Source organism: Hemicordylus capensis, chromosome 17 (genome assembly GCF_027244095.1).
Source record: "Hemicordylus capensis ecotype Gifberg chromosome 17, rHemCap1.1.pri, whole genome shotgun sequence".
NCBI lineage: Eukaryota > Metazoa > Chordata > Lepidosauria > Squamata > Cordylidae > Hemicordylus > Hemicordylus capensis.
Window position 1 is genome coordinate 13,797,133 of NC_069673.1, and position 11,140 is coordinate 13,808,272.

The window sequence follows — 11,140 nt, forward strand, 5'->3', positions numbered from 1 at the left end:
AAGCCGACTTGACGACAGGCAAGCCTTTTGATTCCAAGCGGCTTGAAATATTTATCAGTGCCTCGGATCGGCTGTCGGAGGTCAAGGGAGCCGAGGTTTGGTTTCGTTGCCTCCTAGAAGTGATTCCTCAAGACACCCGAAGGAAGGAACCGCCTGGGCGAAAAAGGCCTGGCGTCAGGGGCACACGAGACCAACGTCCCACCTGCTTTCTGTCTTCCACTGCCCACCTGCCTCTCAGGTGAAGGCCAGTATTCCTATCAGCTGCAGACAGGTCACCTTCCAGCAGGTGATGTGACAAGTTAATTAAAAAGAACAGGGGCAGGAGGGGGGGGTGAAGGGATCACGGGAACACGAGCCTACAAACGGGAGCGGGCCGCGAGCAAGCCCCGATGTACCATTTTCAGGCCTTTGAAGTCATTTACTGCTGCTCTTCATCGGCTTGTGCCTTCTCGTAAGGCAGATGAAAGGTTGCACCGGGAGGGAGAAGACGGAACATCTCAATGGAAGCTTTGTTGGGCACAGCAGAGCGATAATTCGGACATCAGAAGAGTCCTGTTGGATCAGGGGTCTGTCGAGCACAGCATCCTGTTTCCTTTCCAGTGAGAGGCCTCCAGGAAATGCACCAGGAGGGACATAGATTTTAGGAAATTTTATGCCCCTCCAGGAAATCTAGGACCAACACACGGAAGTTCTTTTTCACACAAGACATAATCGACTTGTAGAATTCTCTGCCACAAGGTGTGGTGACAGCCAACAACCTGGATGGCTTTAACATGGGTTTGGAGAATTTCATGGAGGAGAGGTCTATCATCGGCTACTAGCTGGAGGGCTAAAGGCCCCCTCCGGCCTCCAAGGCAGGATGCCTCTGAGTCCCAGTTGCAGGGGAGTCACAGCAGGAGAGAGGGCATGCACAGACCTCTTGCCTGTGGCTTCCAGCAGCATCTGGTGGGCCACTGTGTGAAACAGGATGCTGGACTAGATGGGCCTTCTTGGGCCTGATCCAGCAGGGCTGTTCTGATAAAGGAAACGGGAATCTCTCTCAGCCCAATCTTGGAGATGCTGCCAGAGAGGGAACTTGGAACCTTCTGCTCTTCTCAGAGCGGCTCCATCCCCGAGAGGAATATCTCCCAGTGCTCACACTTCTAGTCTCCCATTCGTATGCCACCAGGACGGACCCTGCTTAGCTAAGGGGACAAGTCAGGCTTGCTACCACCAGACCACAGAGCCAGGGTTTTCTCTCAGAAATGTCTGCAAGAGATGGGATTGGAGCGCAGTCATCCAGGCCCCCACACTTATGGGGAGCCGCAGGAAAAGGATGAGATAAATATTCACAATAGACGTTTCCATGGTAGTGCAGAGTCATCCAGGCAAGTCCAGAACTATCTCGATCAAGTGGGGCTGTCACCACATTGGCCGAGATAAACCCCACAAACTATTTCTGCCCTGGGCCCCACAAAAGCTAGAGACAGCCCTGGCTTTGGGTTTCCACCCACAACAGTACCTGACACCGCTGTAAATGGGGACATCTTAGTTCAACTTGCCATATGTGTCGGGAACCCAGTTCAGAACAAGGACGGAGCAAAGAACCGCCTTTCCTGACAGAAACCACCGAGCTGGAGAGCACACACGAATTTTTACGGCCCTTTCCAGTGGAGAATCCACGGTGCGGAGGTCTTCCGAGGCCCGCTTTTGACTTAATCTGCAGGAAATGAAAGAATCTCACTCAGGGGAGCTGCGTCTTGACAGCACCCTGCGCAAGGTAACCAAATTCGCGTGAATTGTATTCTTGTATTGTCACTGATGATCCCATAGGGTAATGGGGAAATCAAACCCAGCCAGTCACCAAAGTGACACCGCGGAGATTAATGTCAACTTTTATCTGTCACTTTGACGAGCTCTCCCGCACGAGCATGAAATTTTAAAGGTGTGGTGTCAAAACGAAATGAAAACGCCGTAATGTTCTCAATCTACTGTTCTCAGAGGGATAGGAGCCAAGGAGGAGGATACAGAGAAATCAATTTAACGATCAAGAGCACAGATACTTGACTTTTCCAAGCGTTTTGCCTGCTTCGTGGTGGTTGTCTCTGTGTGTGTGTGTGTGTGTGTGTGTGTGTGTGTGTGTGTGTGTGTGTTCCCCCCTTTATCCTCAGCTGTGCAGGCTGGAAATGGTTGTGGGGTTTATTTCTTCATGTTAAATCAGGAGATGATGAAAGGAAGAACCTGGCAGATTTCAACAGGGAAGAAAACAGTATGCACTGGTTGGGCTGAGCTGGCATGCATCTCCCTTCCGATGGGTCTCCTCAGAAGGAGGAGGAAACCAGCCAGAATGTCTGGCTTGGCATCTCCAGGAATTGGCATCGCACTCCAGGAGACACTGGAAAGCAAACCTGGAAATTTAAACGGCTTGATGTTGTGAACAATATGAGGAGGGAATTTCAATGGCTTGATGTTGTGAAAAATATGAGGAGGAGGAGGAGGAAATCTTCAGGAATGGCTTCAGCTAAGATCTGGTCTTGTGGCAGCAGCCATGAATTGTCCCCTTTGCTAAGCAGGGTCCTCCTTGGTTTGCATTTGGATGGGAGACGCCATGTGTGAGCACTGCAAGATATTCCCTTCAGGGGATGGGGCCACTCTGGGAAGAGCATCTTAATGCTTGCATGCAGAGGCTTCCAAGTTCCCTCCCTAGCAGCATCTCCAACGCAGGAAGCTGCTTTATGCCGAATCAGACCCTTGGTCCATCTAGCTCAGTCTTTTCTACCCAGACTGGCAGTGGCTTCTCCAAAGTTGCTCTCAGGCTCAGCCCTCTCTTGGCAAAACTTGGAACTTGGAACCTTCAGCCTGCAAGCATGCAGGGGAATCTCTTCCAGTGCTCACATGTAGTCTCCCATTCAAGTGCAACCAGGGCAGACCCTGCTTAGCCAAGGGGATAATTCATACTTGCTCCCACCAGACCAGCTCACCTTCCAAGAGAGGGCTGAGAGAGAGAGACTCCTGCCTGCAACCTTGGAGAAGCTGCTGCCGGTCTGTGCAGACAATATTGAGCAGGATGGACCAAGGGCCTGACTCAGTATACGGCAGCATCCTACGCAGGCCTAGCTTGCTGCACCTTAAATGGGGGTCCCAGAACGTGCTAAGTCATATCAGGAGCAGCAGTCTCTCTCAGGTCCTGAGCCACCCTTTCAAACGCCGGCACACATTCAGCACAACGCCTCTGCCCCACAGCTGCGGTTAGGACAGACCCTTATTCCTCTGAGCTACTATATTACACACAGTTGCAATGCAGGCAGTTTTTTGTGCTTTTTTTTTTAATCCTTTCCGTGCTCAGTAATTGCCACGGCTTTCCTTCTTGACGCTCAGATCAAACAGCAGAGCCGAAAAACCACCCTTGGTTCCAGGACAGCGCCTTCCCACCAGCGCCTTCAAGTAATAAACGCATCCAAGATTTCCATCTCGTCCCGGTGACAACCTGTAATTATTCGAGCGCCTGGCTCGTAGCTGCTTATCAAACTGTTTCAGTTTGGTGTTCATTACTCCTTTCGGTGAGGCATTCCCCCCCCCCCCAAGTTAACTTCAAAGGTCAGGAGTGAGTACCTGCCTGCCTGTTCTTCCCCCTCGCATTTCAATACACTTGCATTTTCTAAAAGTAACTTCTCCAGGGTACATGATAATGGCTGTGATAATTGGCTGTCATCCTGACGAAATGACTCAAGGCAAGTTCCACTGGAATTGGGAGCATAAGAAACTGCCATTTACTGAGTCAGACCCTTGGTCCGTCCAGCTTAGGATTGTCAGCCCCGACTGGCAGCAGCTGTCCAAGGTTTCAGTGGGGAGTCTTTCCCAGGCCTACCTGAAGACGCTGCCAAGAACTGAACTTGGGTCCTTCTGCGCGCAAACCAGACGCTTCTCCACTGAGCTGCAAGCCTTCTCTAGTGGTTACATTGGAAGCTGCCTTATACCAAGTCAGACCATTGGTCCATCTGGGGCCCCACTTCCCCAAGCTCCATTCTGACAATGTCTGACATGCAAGCTCATAGTTTACATAGTTCCTAGAAAGCGTGTAAAATCTTGGCTTTTTACCCAGACTTTTATATGCTTGTCTCTGTCGCTGCTGCTTTGTATTTTTTTTTTTAATGGTTACATTATGCTTGGTTTTTAAAATTCTCTTTAATCAGAGCTGTATTTTTATATTCTGGCTTAGGAACATGGGAAGCTGCCATATACTGAGTCAGACCATTAGTCTATCTAGCTCAGTATTGCCTTCACAGACTGGCAGCGGCTTCTCCAAGGTTGCAGCATCAGATGAAGGTACTCTTATATTCAGAAATAGCACTGGTATAAAACCTCATTCCCTGGAAGTGATGTAAGGACTGTTCTTCACCCTATCTGTGGCCACTCGGAACCTCTGGCAGAGATTTTGTGCATTTGTGCTCAATGTGTCCTTAGAAAAGCTTAGTACAAGTGAGAGAACTTCGAATGGCCACTCACCGGCATATCCCCGTCTTCCTCCAGGAACGGCTCATCCCAGCCTGGAAAGAACTTGCCGAGAACCAGGTCACCAGCCGAAGCCTTTTGCACAGCGGTATTCAAGATGCAAATTGCAGAGTCGCATTAAATATTAAGCAAATACAATGCACTCCAAGTTTTGTAATTAAAACTCCTATTTCATATTTCACACGGCACTATGGAGAGAGGTCACACTGTAATTCTGTAGGCTTCATAGCTCCCTTGTTTACCAATAACGTGTGTGTGGGAATGGGGAAATAGACCTTGGGCCTTTCCCATTACTCTCTCTGTGCTGTTCTGGTACACTTTCTTTCTTTCCCCTTCTCTCCTTGCGATGTTGGATTGCCCACCCTCCCCCTGGTCTAAATTGTAAGCTCCTTGGGAGCATGGATCTGACCTTTTAATTGTTGCTCTGTACTGTGCCGAATATACTGAGTGTGCCGTATAAATAATAATGCTCCAGATATCTGCAAGTGTGCAGAAATCTATCCACCGCTTCCCCATGAAGTGCTCCAGTGGTGCAGCCAGCGGAGAGACCACCAGAAAGCTGAGAGGGAAGGGGAGGTGGACGGACGAACCTGGAACACTTTCTTTGGTAGAGAACTCTCCAAAGTGCTCCATCCGCCTAGGAAAAACTGCAAAGAAAAGGCTCCGTCAAGGTGGAGTAATGGGCCATTGTGACATCACACCAGGAAACCAGTCCTCTCCCCCTGCTCATTCCTATTTGCATGTGCCAAGCTTCCAACCTCCAAACAGCCAACTGGGCCACAGTGCAGATTTTAGACGTCGTCTGCTGGGCCTCGCTGCAAACTTATAATATCCCTATTTTCTAAATTCATATATCCTCCAACATTTCCCAGATTAAAATAGAGGCATACTTGTTAGGACTCATTCTTTCACCAAGGGACACTGGTAAGGCTGGAGAGGCTGCCAGGGATTGAATCTGGGGCCTTGTGCATGCAGAGCAGACGCTCAACTACTGAGCTATGGCCCCATTTAAACTCACATTTGAAATGCATTTAAACCCAAGTAGCACAAGATTTTCAAGCTTCAAAAAGAACTCCATACAACAACAACAAATATTTATATACCGCTTTTCAACAAAAGTTTCCAAAGCGGTTTGCATAGAGAAATAACAAATAAACAAACAAACATTATCTGGATTCTGGAAAGATGCAGCTTGTCAAAAAGAATCTTCTAAATCTATTGTTGATTTCCACAACAGAAACAAAAAGGGCAAGCTGTCTCTGCTTCCACGTTCTGCAGCTGCTCCTATGCTATAGGGAAAGTACAGTAGCTGCAGTCACCGTAAGTGGCGCAGTGGGGAAATGCTTAGAGAGAGAGAGAGAGAGAGAGAGAGAGAGAGAGAATACACTGTATTTACCTGACTCCAAGGCTATTTGTTTCCCCAAGTTCTTTGATGTTAGAAATTCGGGGTCGGCTTACATTCGGAGTCCTCCTCCTCTGAGGTCAATTCAGGGACAACCTGCATTTTTAAGGGGGGGGGTGTTTTAAATTCAGAGACATTTTCTATTCAGGTAAATACGAGTATAGCTTTCTGAGCCAGTGGAAATGCATGCACGATGCCCGCGTAAAAGTGTCCACGTGCAGGAGGAGCGTGTGATAATATCTGCACAGCCGTGAGAGAGCAGACAGGCCAAGACTGTTTTGTTTCACCAGGTCCTTGTACTGCTTTTGCTGCGAAGGCTTGGGGTGGGGGAGAAGACGGGGGGTGGGGCTTGAGGGGGCAGGGCCCTCTCCCACCAGGGCCCTCTCCAACTTTGCTATGCCCCCGGCTGCTATAGCTGGACTGTGCAGCAGAATGTCTTTAAAATAAAATTTTAAAGGAACAGTCCCAACATCCCTGCCTCTCTCTGTTTGCTTGTGGATTTAGGATTCTCCCTTCCTGCAAGCTGAGCATCAGGCATCGGTGCTGATGATGGTCCAGCTCTGTGGATCTGCTTTAGGCTTCAGCGCCACCTCCTGTTCTGTCCATGACTGGATCTGTAGCTTTTTTTTTTTTTTTTCCCCTGGCCTGAGCTTCCCTTCTGCATTGAGCGGGGCTAACCCCATCCTTCTCCGCCCGGGAGCTTTAGACAAGGAACAGAGCATCCTTGTCGCTCCCTCGAGCAGCACAGGAGAAAGTCTAAACTTCAGTCAGTGCCGAGAGTCTTCTGGAAGAAAACGATAAAGAATAACTTCCTATTGCTTACCAGTATCTTCTTTATGTTTCCCACGTTTTCTTTTTCTTGTCTTGTTTCTCTCCCTTACATTTTTTTTCATGGGGGAAGCGACTGGCCCTATCCAACCCCAGCACAGCATCTCTCTCGTGGCGGCTGCAGGAGTCTGTCTTGTGTTTCTTGAGAGATTGTGGGCCCTTTGGGGGCAGAGAACCATCTCATTTATTGCTCGATGTAAACCGCTTTGTAGCTTTTTTTCAGAAGCGGCATATAAATTTTGATGATGGAGGAGAAGGAAGAAGGGGGCAGAGGAGGAGAAGGTTGGATCCAAGAACTCCAAAAAGCAACTCTTGTGCTATTATGACTAGCCACCTAATGGCACAGCGGGGAAATGACTTGCCTAGCAGGCCAGAGGTTGCCGGTTCGAATCCTCCCTAGTATGTTTCCCAGACTGTCAGAAACACCTATATTAGGCAGCAGCGATATAGGAAGAGGCTGAAAGGCATCACCATCTCATACTGCGCGGGAGGAGGCAATGGTCAACCCCTCCTGTATTCTACCAAAAGAAAACCACAGGGCTCTGTGGGCGCCACGAGTCGACACCGATTCGACAGCACACTTGACCTTTACTTTACTCCCACCAAACCAACACCTTCATTCCTTGGCAGGCCTAACTTACAGCACATCCATACATCCTCCGCATGTTACGGCAAGCGTGGAGATACAGGAACCCCCAACTTGCCCGAGGAGGAGGGAAAGAGCTGTGTCTGGAGGAAGCTCTCCTCACGCACAGGATAAAGGAGGCATCGTGCTGCCGTGAGACCAGGGATGCGGCCTCCCAGCAAGCAAGCTCCAAATATGTGTGGGATTCCCCAGGAGCAATCGAGGAGCCCAAAATAGATCAGACGCCGGCTTTGAACTCGGCACAAGCAGCCCATGGCGCTCCTTGACTGCCTGGCAGGTGACTGCTGCAAGGAACTCCCCCGACATCGCCCACCAGAGAAGTCCATAAAATCCACACACACCATGGAAGGGAGTCAAGTGGCAGAGAGACTTGTGGGCGTTGCAAAGCCCATCCCAGGAAAATGCACTTTCAAAAGGCAAGCCAGCTGGCACGACACTAAACCTGGGGCACAAATTTAACTCGTGTTGCCATTTTCAGAAATCTGGCTGATTAAAAAATGGCTGGGGGGGAAATCATAGAAGGGATAGGAGATTGTTCTTGGAGTCTTGGGAAGGCGATCCACACGTACTAGGAAAGTATATTTTCTACACAGTCCAACCAGGCTATTTTGCAGGGTCTGATGCTGCCCACGGGAGCTAGTCGCCGGATCCAAACCTGTTTGCAGGAACTGACCCTTCTGCAGGGGGTATTTGCTGGATCCAGCCCTTGTTGCGGAATCTGAGCCTTCTCCAGGGGTCTGTTTGCAGAATCGGGCCCTGTTTGCAGGATCTGACCCTGCTCTAGAGGCAGTTTGCACATACCCGGTCTGTTGAAAGTCTTCGTTCAGAGTAGGTGTGAATACATTTTAGAAATAAACCAGATCCGATGCAAGAGGCTAAGGTCTCTCTCTCTCTCACACACACACACACACACACACACACACTTTACCAAATGCAGGGGAGGTGAAAAGGTCACTCTTAGCCCTGCCTTAGGAAGGACACCTCCCTCCCCCTGTCCAACCCGCCAGATTGCAGAGTGGGATGCATCCTGCAGCAGCACCACAAACCCAGCCAGCAGTTCCATGGACAACCTGGTGCACCAATGCCAGCAATTTGGGTACGTGCCGACCTCTTCCCCTTGAACCTTAATATTGCAATAGGGGAAAGTGTGTTTGTGCAAACACACGGGCAATACAGAAGCAAAAACCAGACTCTGTTACAGGGTTCCTCTCTGGGTGGTGCCACTCTTAGAGCAGGCAGCTATCATGAAATGCGATCCCAGGAGGCGGCGCAAAGCATACAAACTCATCAGCAGGCGTTTGGTAAGGGCAGCTTCCCCCCCCCACTATCCTATGGACTAGGAACTTGACTTTTAAGAAGAGTTTGAGCAGGATCCTGGGTTCTGGGGCAGATACCAGTGGCATAATGGCACAGCCGTCTGGGAATCCCAGGGAATATAGAAAGCTCTAGCTTTAGAGCTACTATCAACACCCTAAGTTTCGGTCTCTTAAGACCGCTTTATTATTTAGTTATTTAACACATTTGTATACCGCCCAAAATGCAAATCTCTGGGCTTTGTTGCACTTCGTTTTAAAGCGGAAAGAAAGAATAGGCTTGGAGAAGACAAACTACCCAACGTATGTGTACCCAGAGGAGTTAAAAGCCCTGCTACGCACCGTCTTCCCGGGAGGAGTCCGCAATTATCCGGATCCAGATCACAACAAGGTACAGAGGACGTTGCCTTTTGGCAAGTCAGATCCTTGGTTGATCTAGCTCAGTATTGTCCCTACACTGGCTGGCAGCTGCTCTCCAGGGTCAGAATTGTCTGTGCACTGACTGGCAGTGGCCCTCCAAGGTTTCAGGCAGGAGTCTGCTCTCCGGCTGGGGTAGCTGTAAAGAACCACCAGTGGCCTAGGCTTGCAAATACCCCTCAAAGAACTAAAAACACTGCCCGCCTGCCCCCCAACTGACCCCCCAATACCCTGGTGTTCCCCATTCCCTTCACCCCATTCCCTTCACCTTTCAAACAGTGGGGGGTGCTCTTCATTGCTACACGTGGGCAAAAAGTGAATGCTTTTTGATTCGTGGCCCCTGCATAGTTTGATCAGGATTCACCCTCATGGAAGTTTCGTCAAACCTAGATTGAACCCGGCATTCGATACGGATGGCAAGTAAAGTTGTGCCCTCGAATCGGTGTCGACTCCTGGCGGCCACGGCGCCATATGATCTTCTTGGCAGAATACAGGAGGGGTTTACTATCATGAGATGATGCCTTTCAGCATCTTCCTAGATCGCTGCTGCCCCATATAGGTGTTCCCCATAGTCTGGTGGGAAAGATACCAGCGGGGAGTTGAACCGGCAACCTCTGGCTCGCTCGGCAAGTCCTCTCCCCCGCTGCGCCATTACGTGGCTGATATGGATGGTAGCCGGGACTAATCCTGTGCTGTCTTTTCAAGGTGGTCCCCGTCACCCTAGAGGAACTGCATTCCATCGGTGATCCAGCAGCAGGGCCTGGCAATGCACCTTTCCCCCTGACGTAAGTCGAGGATGCCAGTTTCTGCTAAGCAGCGTCGGTCGGGTTCATTCTACACTTCCCTTTGGAATGTGGCGCCGAGAGGATGACGCCCCCGTGCCATCCCATGCCAGAAACGCCCCCGGGTCAGCAACATCTACGAAGAGCGGTCCGGCGTGACTCGTCTCCTTTTTTGCAGTTCTATGGATGTCAAAGTAATGCGGGCTATTCCCCACCCCTCAGTGTATATATATGCAGGTCTTGGCACGTGCTTAATAAAAGAAATTCTGCATTAAAGGCGGCTGCATGGTCTCTGTCAACGATGCCTCTCGAGCAGATCTGCTGGTTTTAGCTAACTGACGGGGAAGGGAAGAAGAGCTAGGCAACTGAGGCGGATTGGGTCCCATCTTTTCCCCTCTCGGGCTGCAGGTTGGGCCCCAGTGGTAACGGTATCGCCTCGCTTGGTCTGTTATGTGAAGAGGAAAGAGGCCAGAGATGGGAGCTGCAAGAAATACGAGAACAACTTTGCAACGACTATCCTATCCAACACAAAAGACCTGCAAAGACAGCAGTACATTAAATTAAAACATAAATAAAATCAGAATCACTATTTTTTTTTAAAAAAAATGATTCAACTATTGGATTTTTACATGTTGTTTGTTTTAAATTTGATCTCAGGCCCTGCACACCAAGTCACAGTTGGTTTCAGCCCACCAGAGCATTTGAGTTGTGCACCCCGGCCCTTTTGCCATACATATAGACTAGCCTCACCTCGCTACAGGGCCAAGAGTGGCCACAGGAGGGCACCCTATTGCCACACCAGCAAAATAAATTGCCCTTTGCCATTCAGACAGCAAAACCTCACCTCACGGCAGTGCAGGAAGTGGCCACAGGAGGGCACTCTTTTGCCACACCAGGAAAATGCAATGCCCTACAGATTAGAAATCAATTTGGTTGGGGCCTCTATAGAGTGAATCCACTGCCCGGTGATCGGAGAGACAGGAAAGAGAGATTCGTGATTTGAATATGAAACTCCTGCAGTCTAGAAACAGGATAGGGGCCATAGCTTTGCCTGCAGAAGGTCCCAAGTTCAATCCCTGGCAGCATCTCCAGGTAGGGCTGACAGACGCCTGCTGAACATGCTGCTGCCAGCCAAAGCCAGCAATACGGGGGGGGGGGGGAACCAATGGTCCTACTCTGAACAAGACAGCTCCACATGTTCAAGTGCATTTAGACGCAAAGAGTAAAAATGCTAGAGTCAATGAACACGTCACAAAGGGAC

General features: G+C 49.8%; 1 long non-coding RNA gene across 1 annotated transcript; it reads right to left on the reverse strand.

The window, feature by feature from the left end:
- Window positions 1-1,526: 1,526 nt before the first annotated feature.
- Window positions 1,527-7,405, reverse strand: LOC128338817 (uncharacterized). The gene is made up of 4 exons (XR_008312704.1): window positions 6,717-7,405; window positions 5,888-5,989; window positions 4,486-5,138; window positions 1,527-1,699 (listed from the first exon to the last, which is right to left on the reverse strand). It is a non-coding gene; the product is annotated as an uncharacterized LOC128338817 (long non-coding RNA).
- Window positions 7,406-11,140: the final 3,735 nt, after the last annotated feature.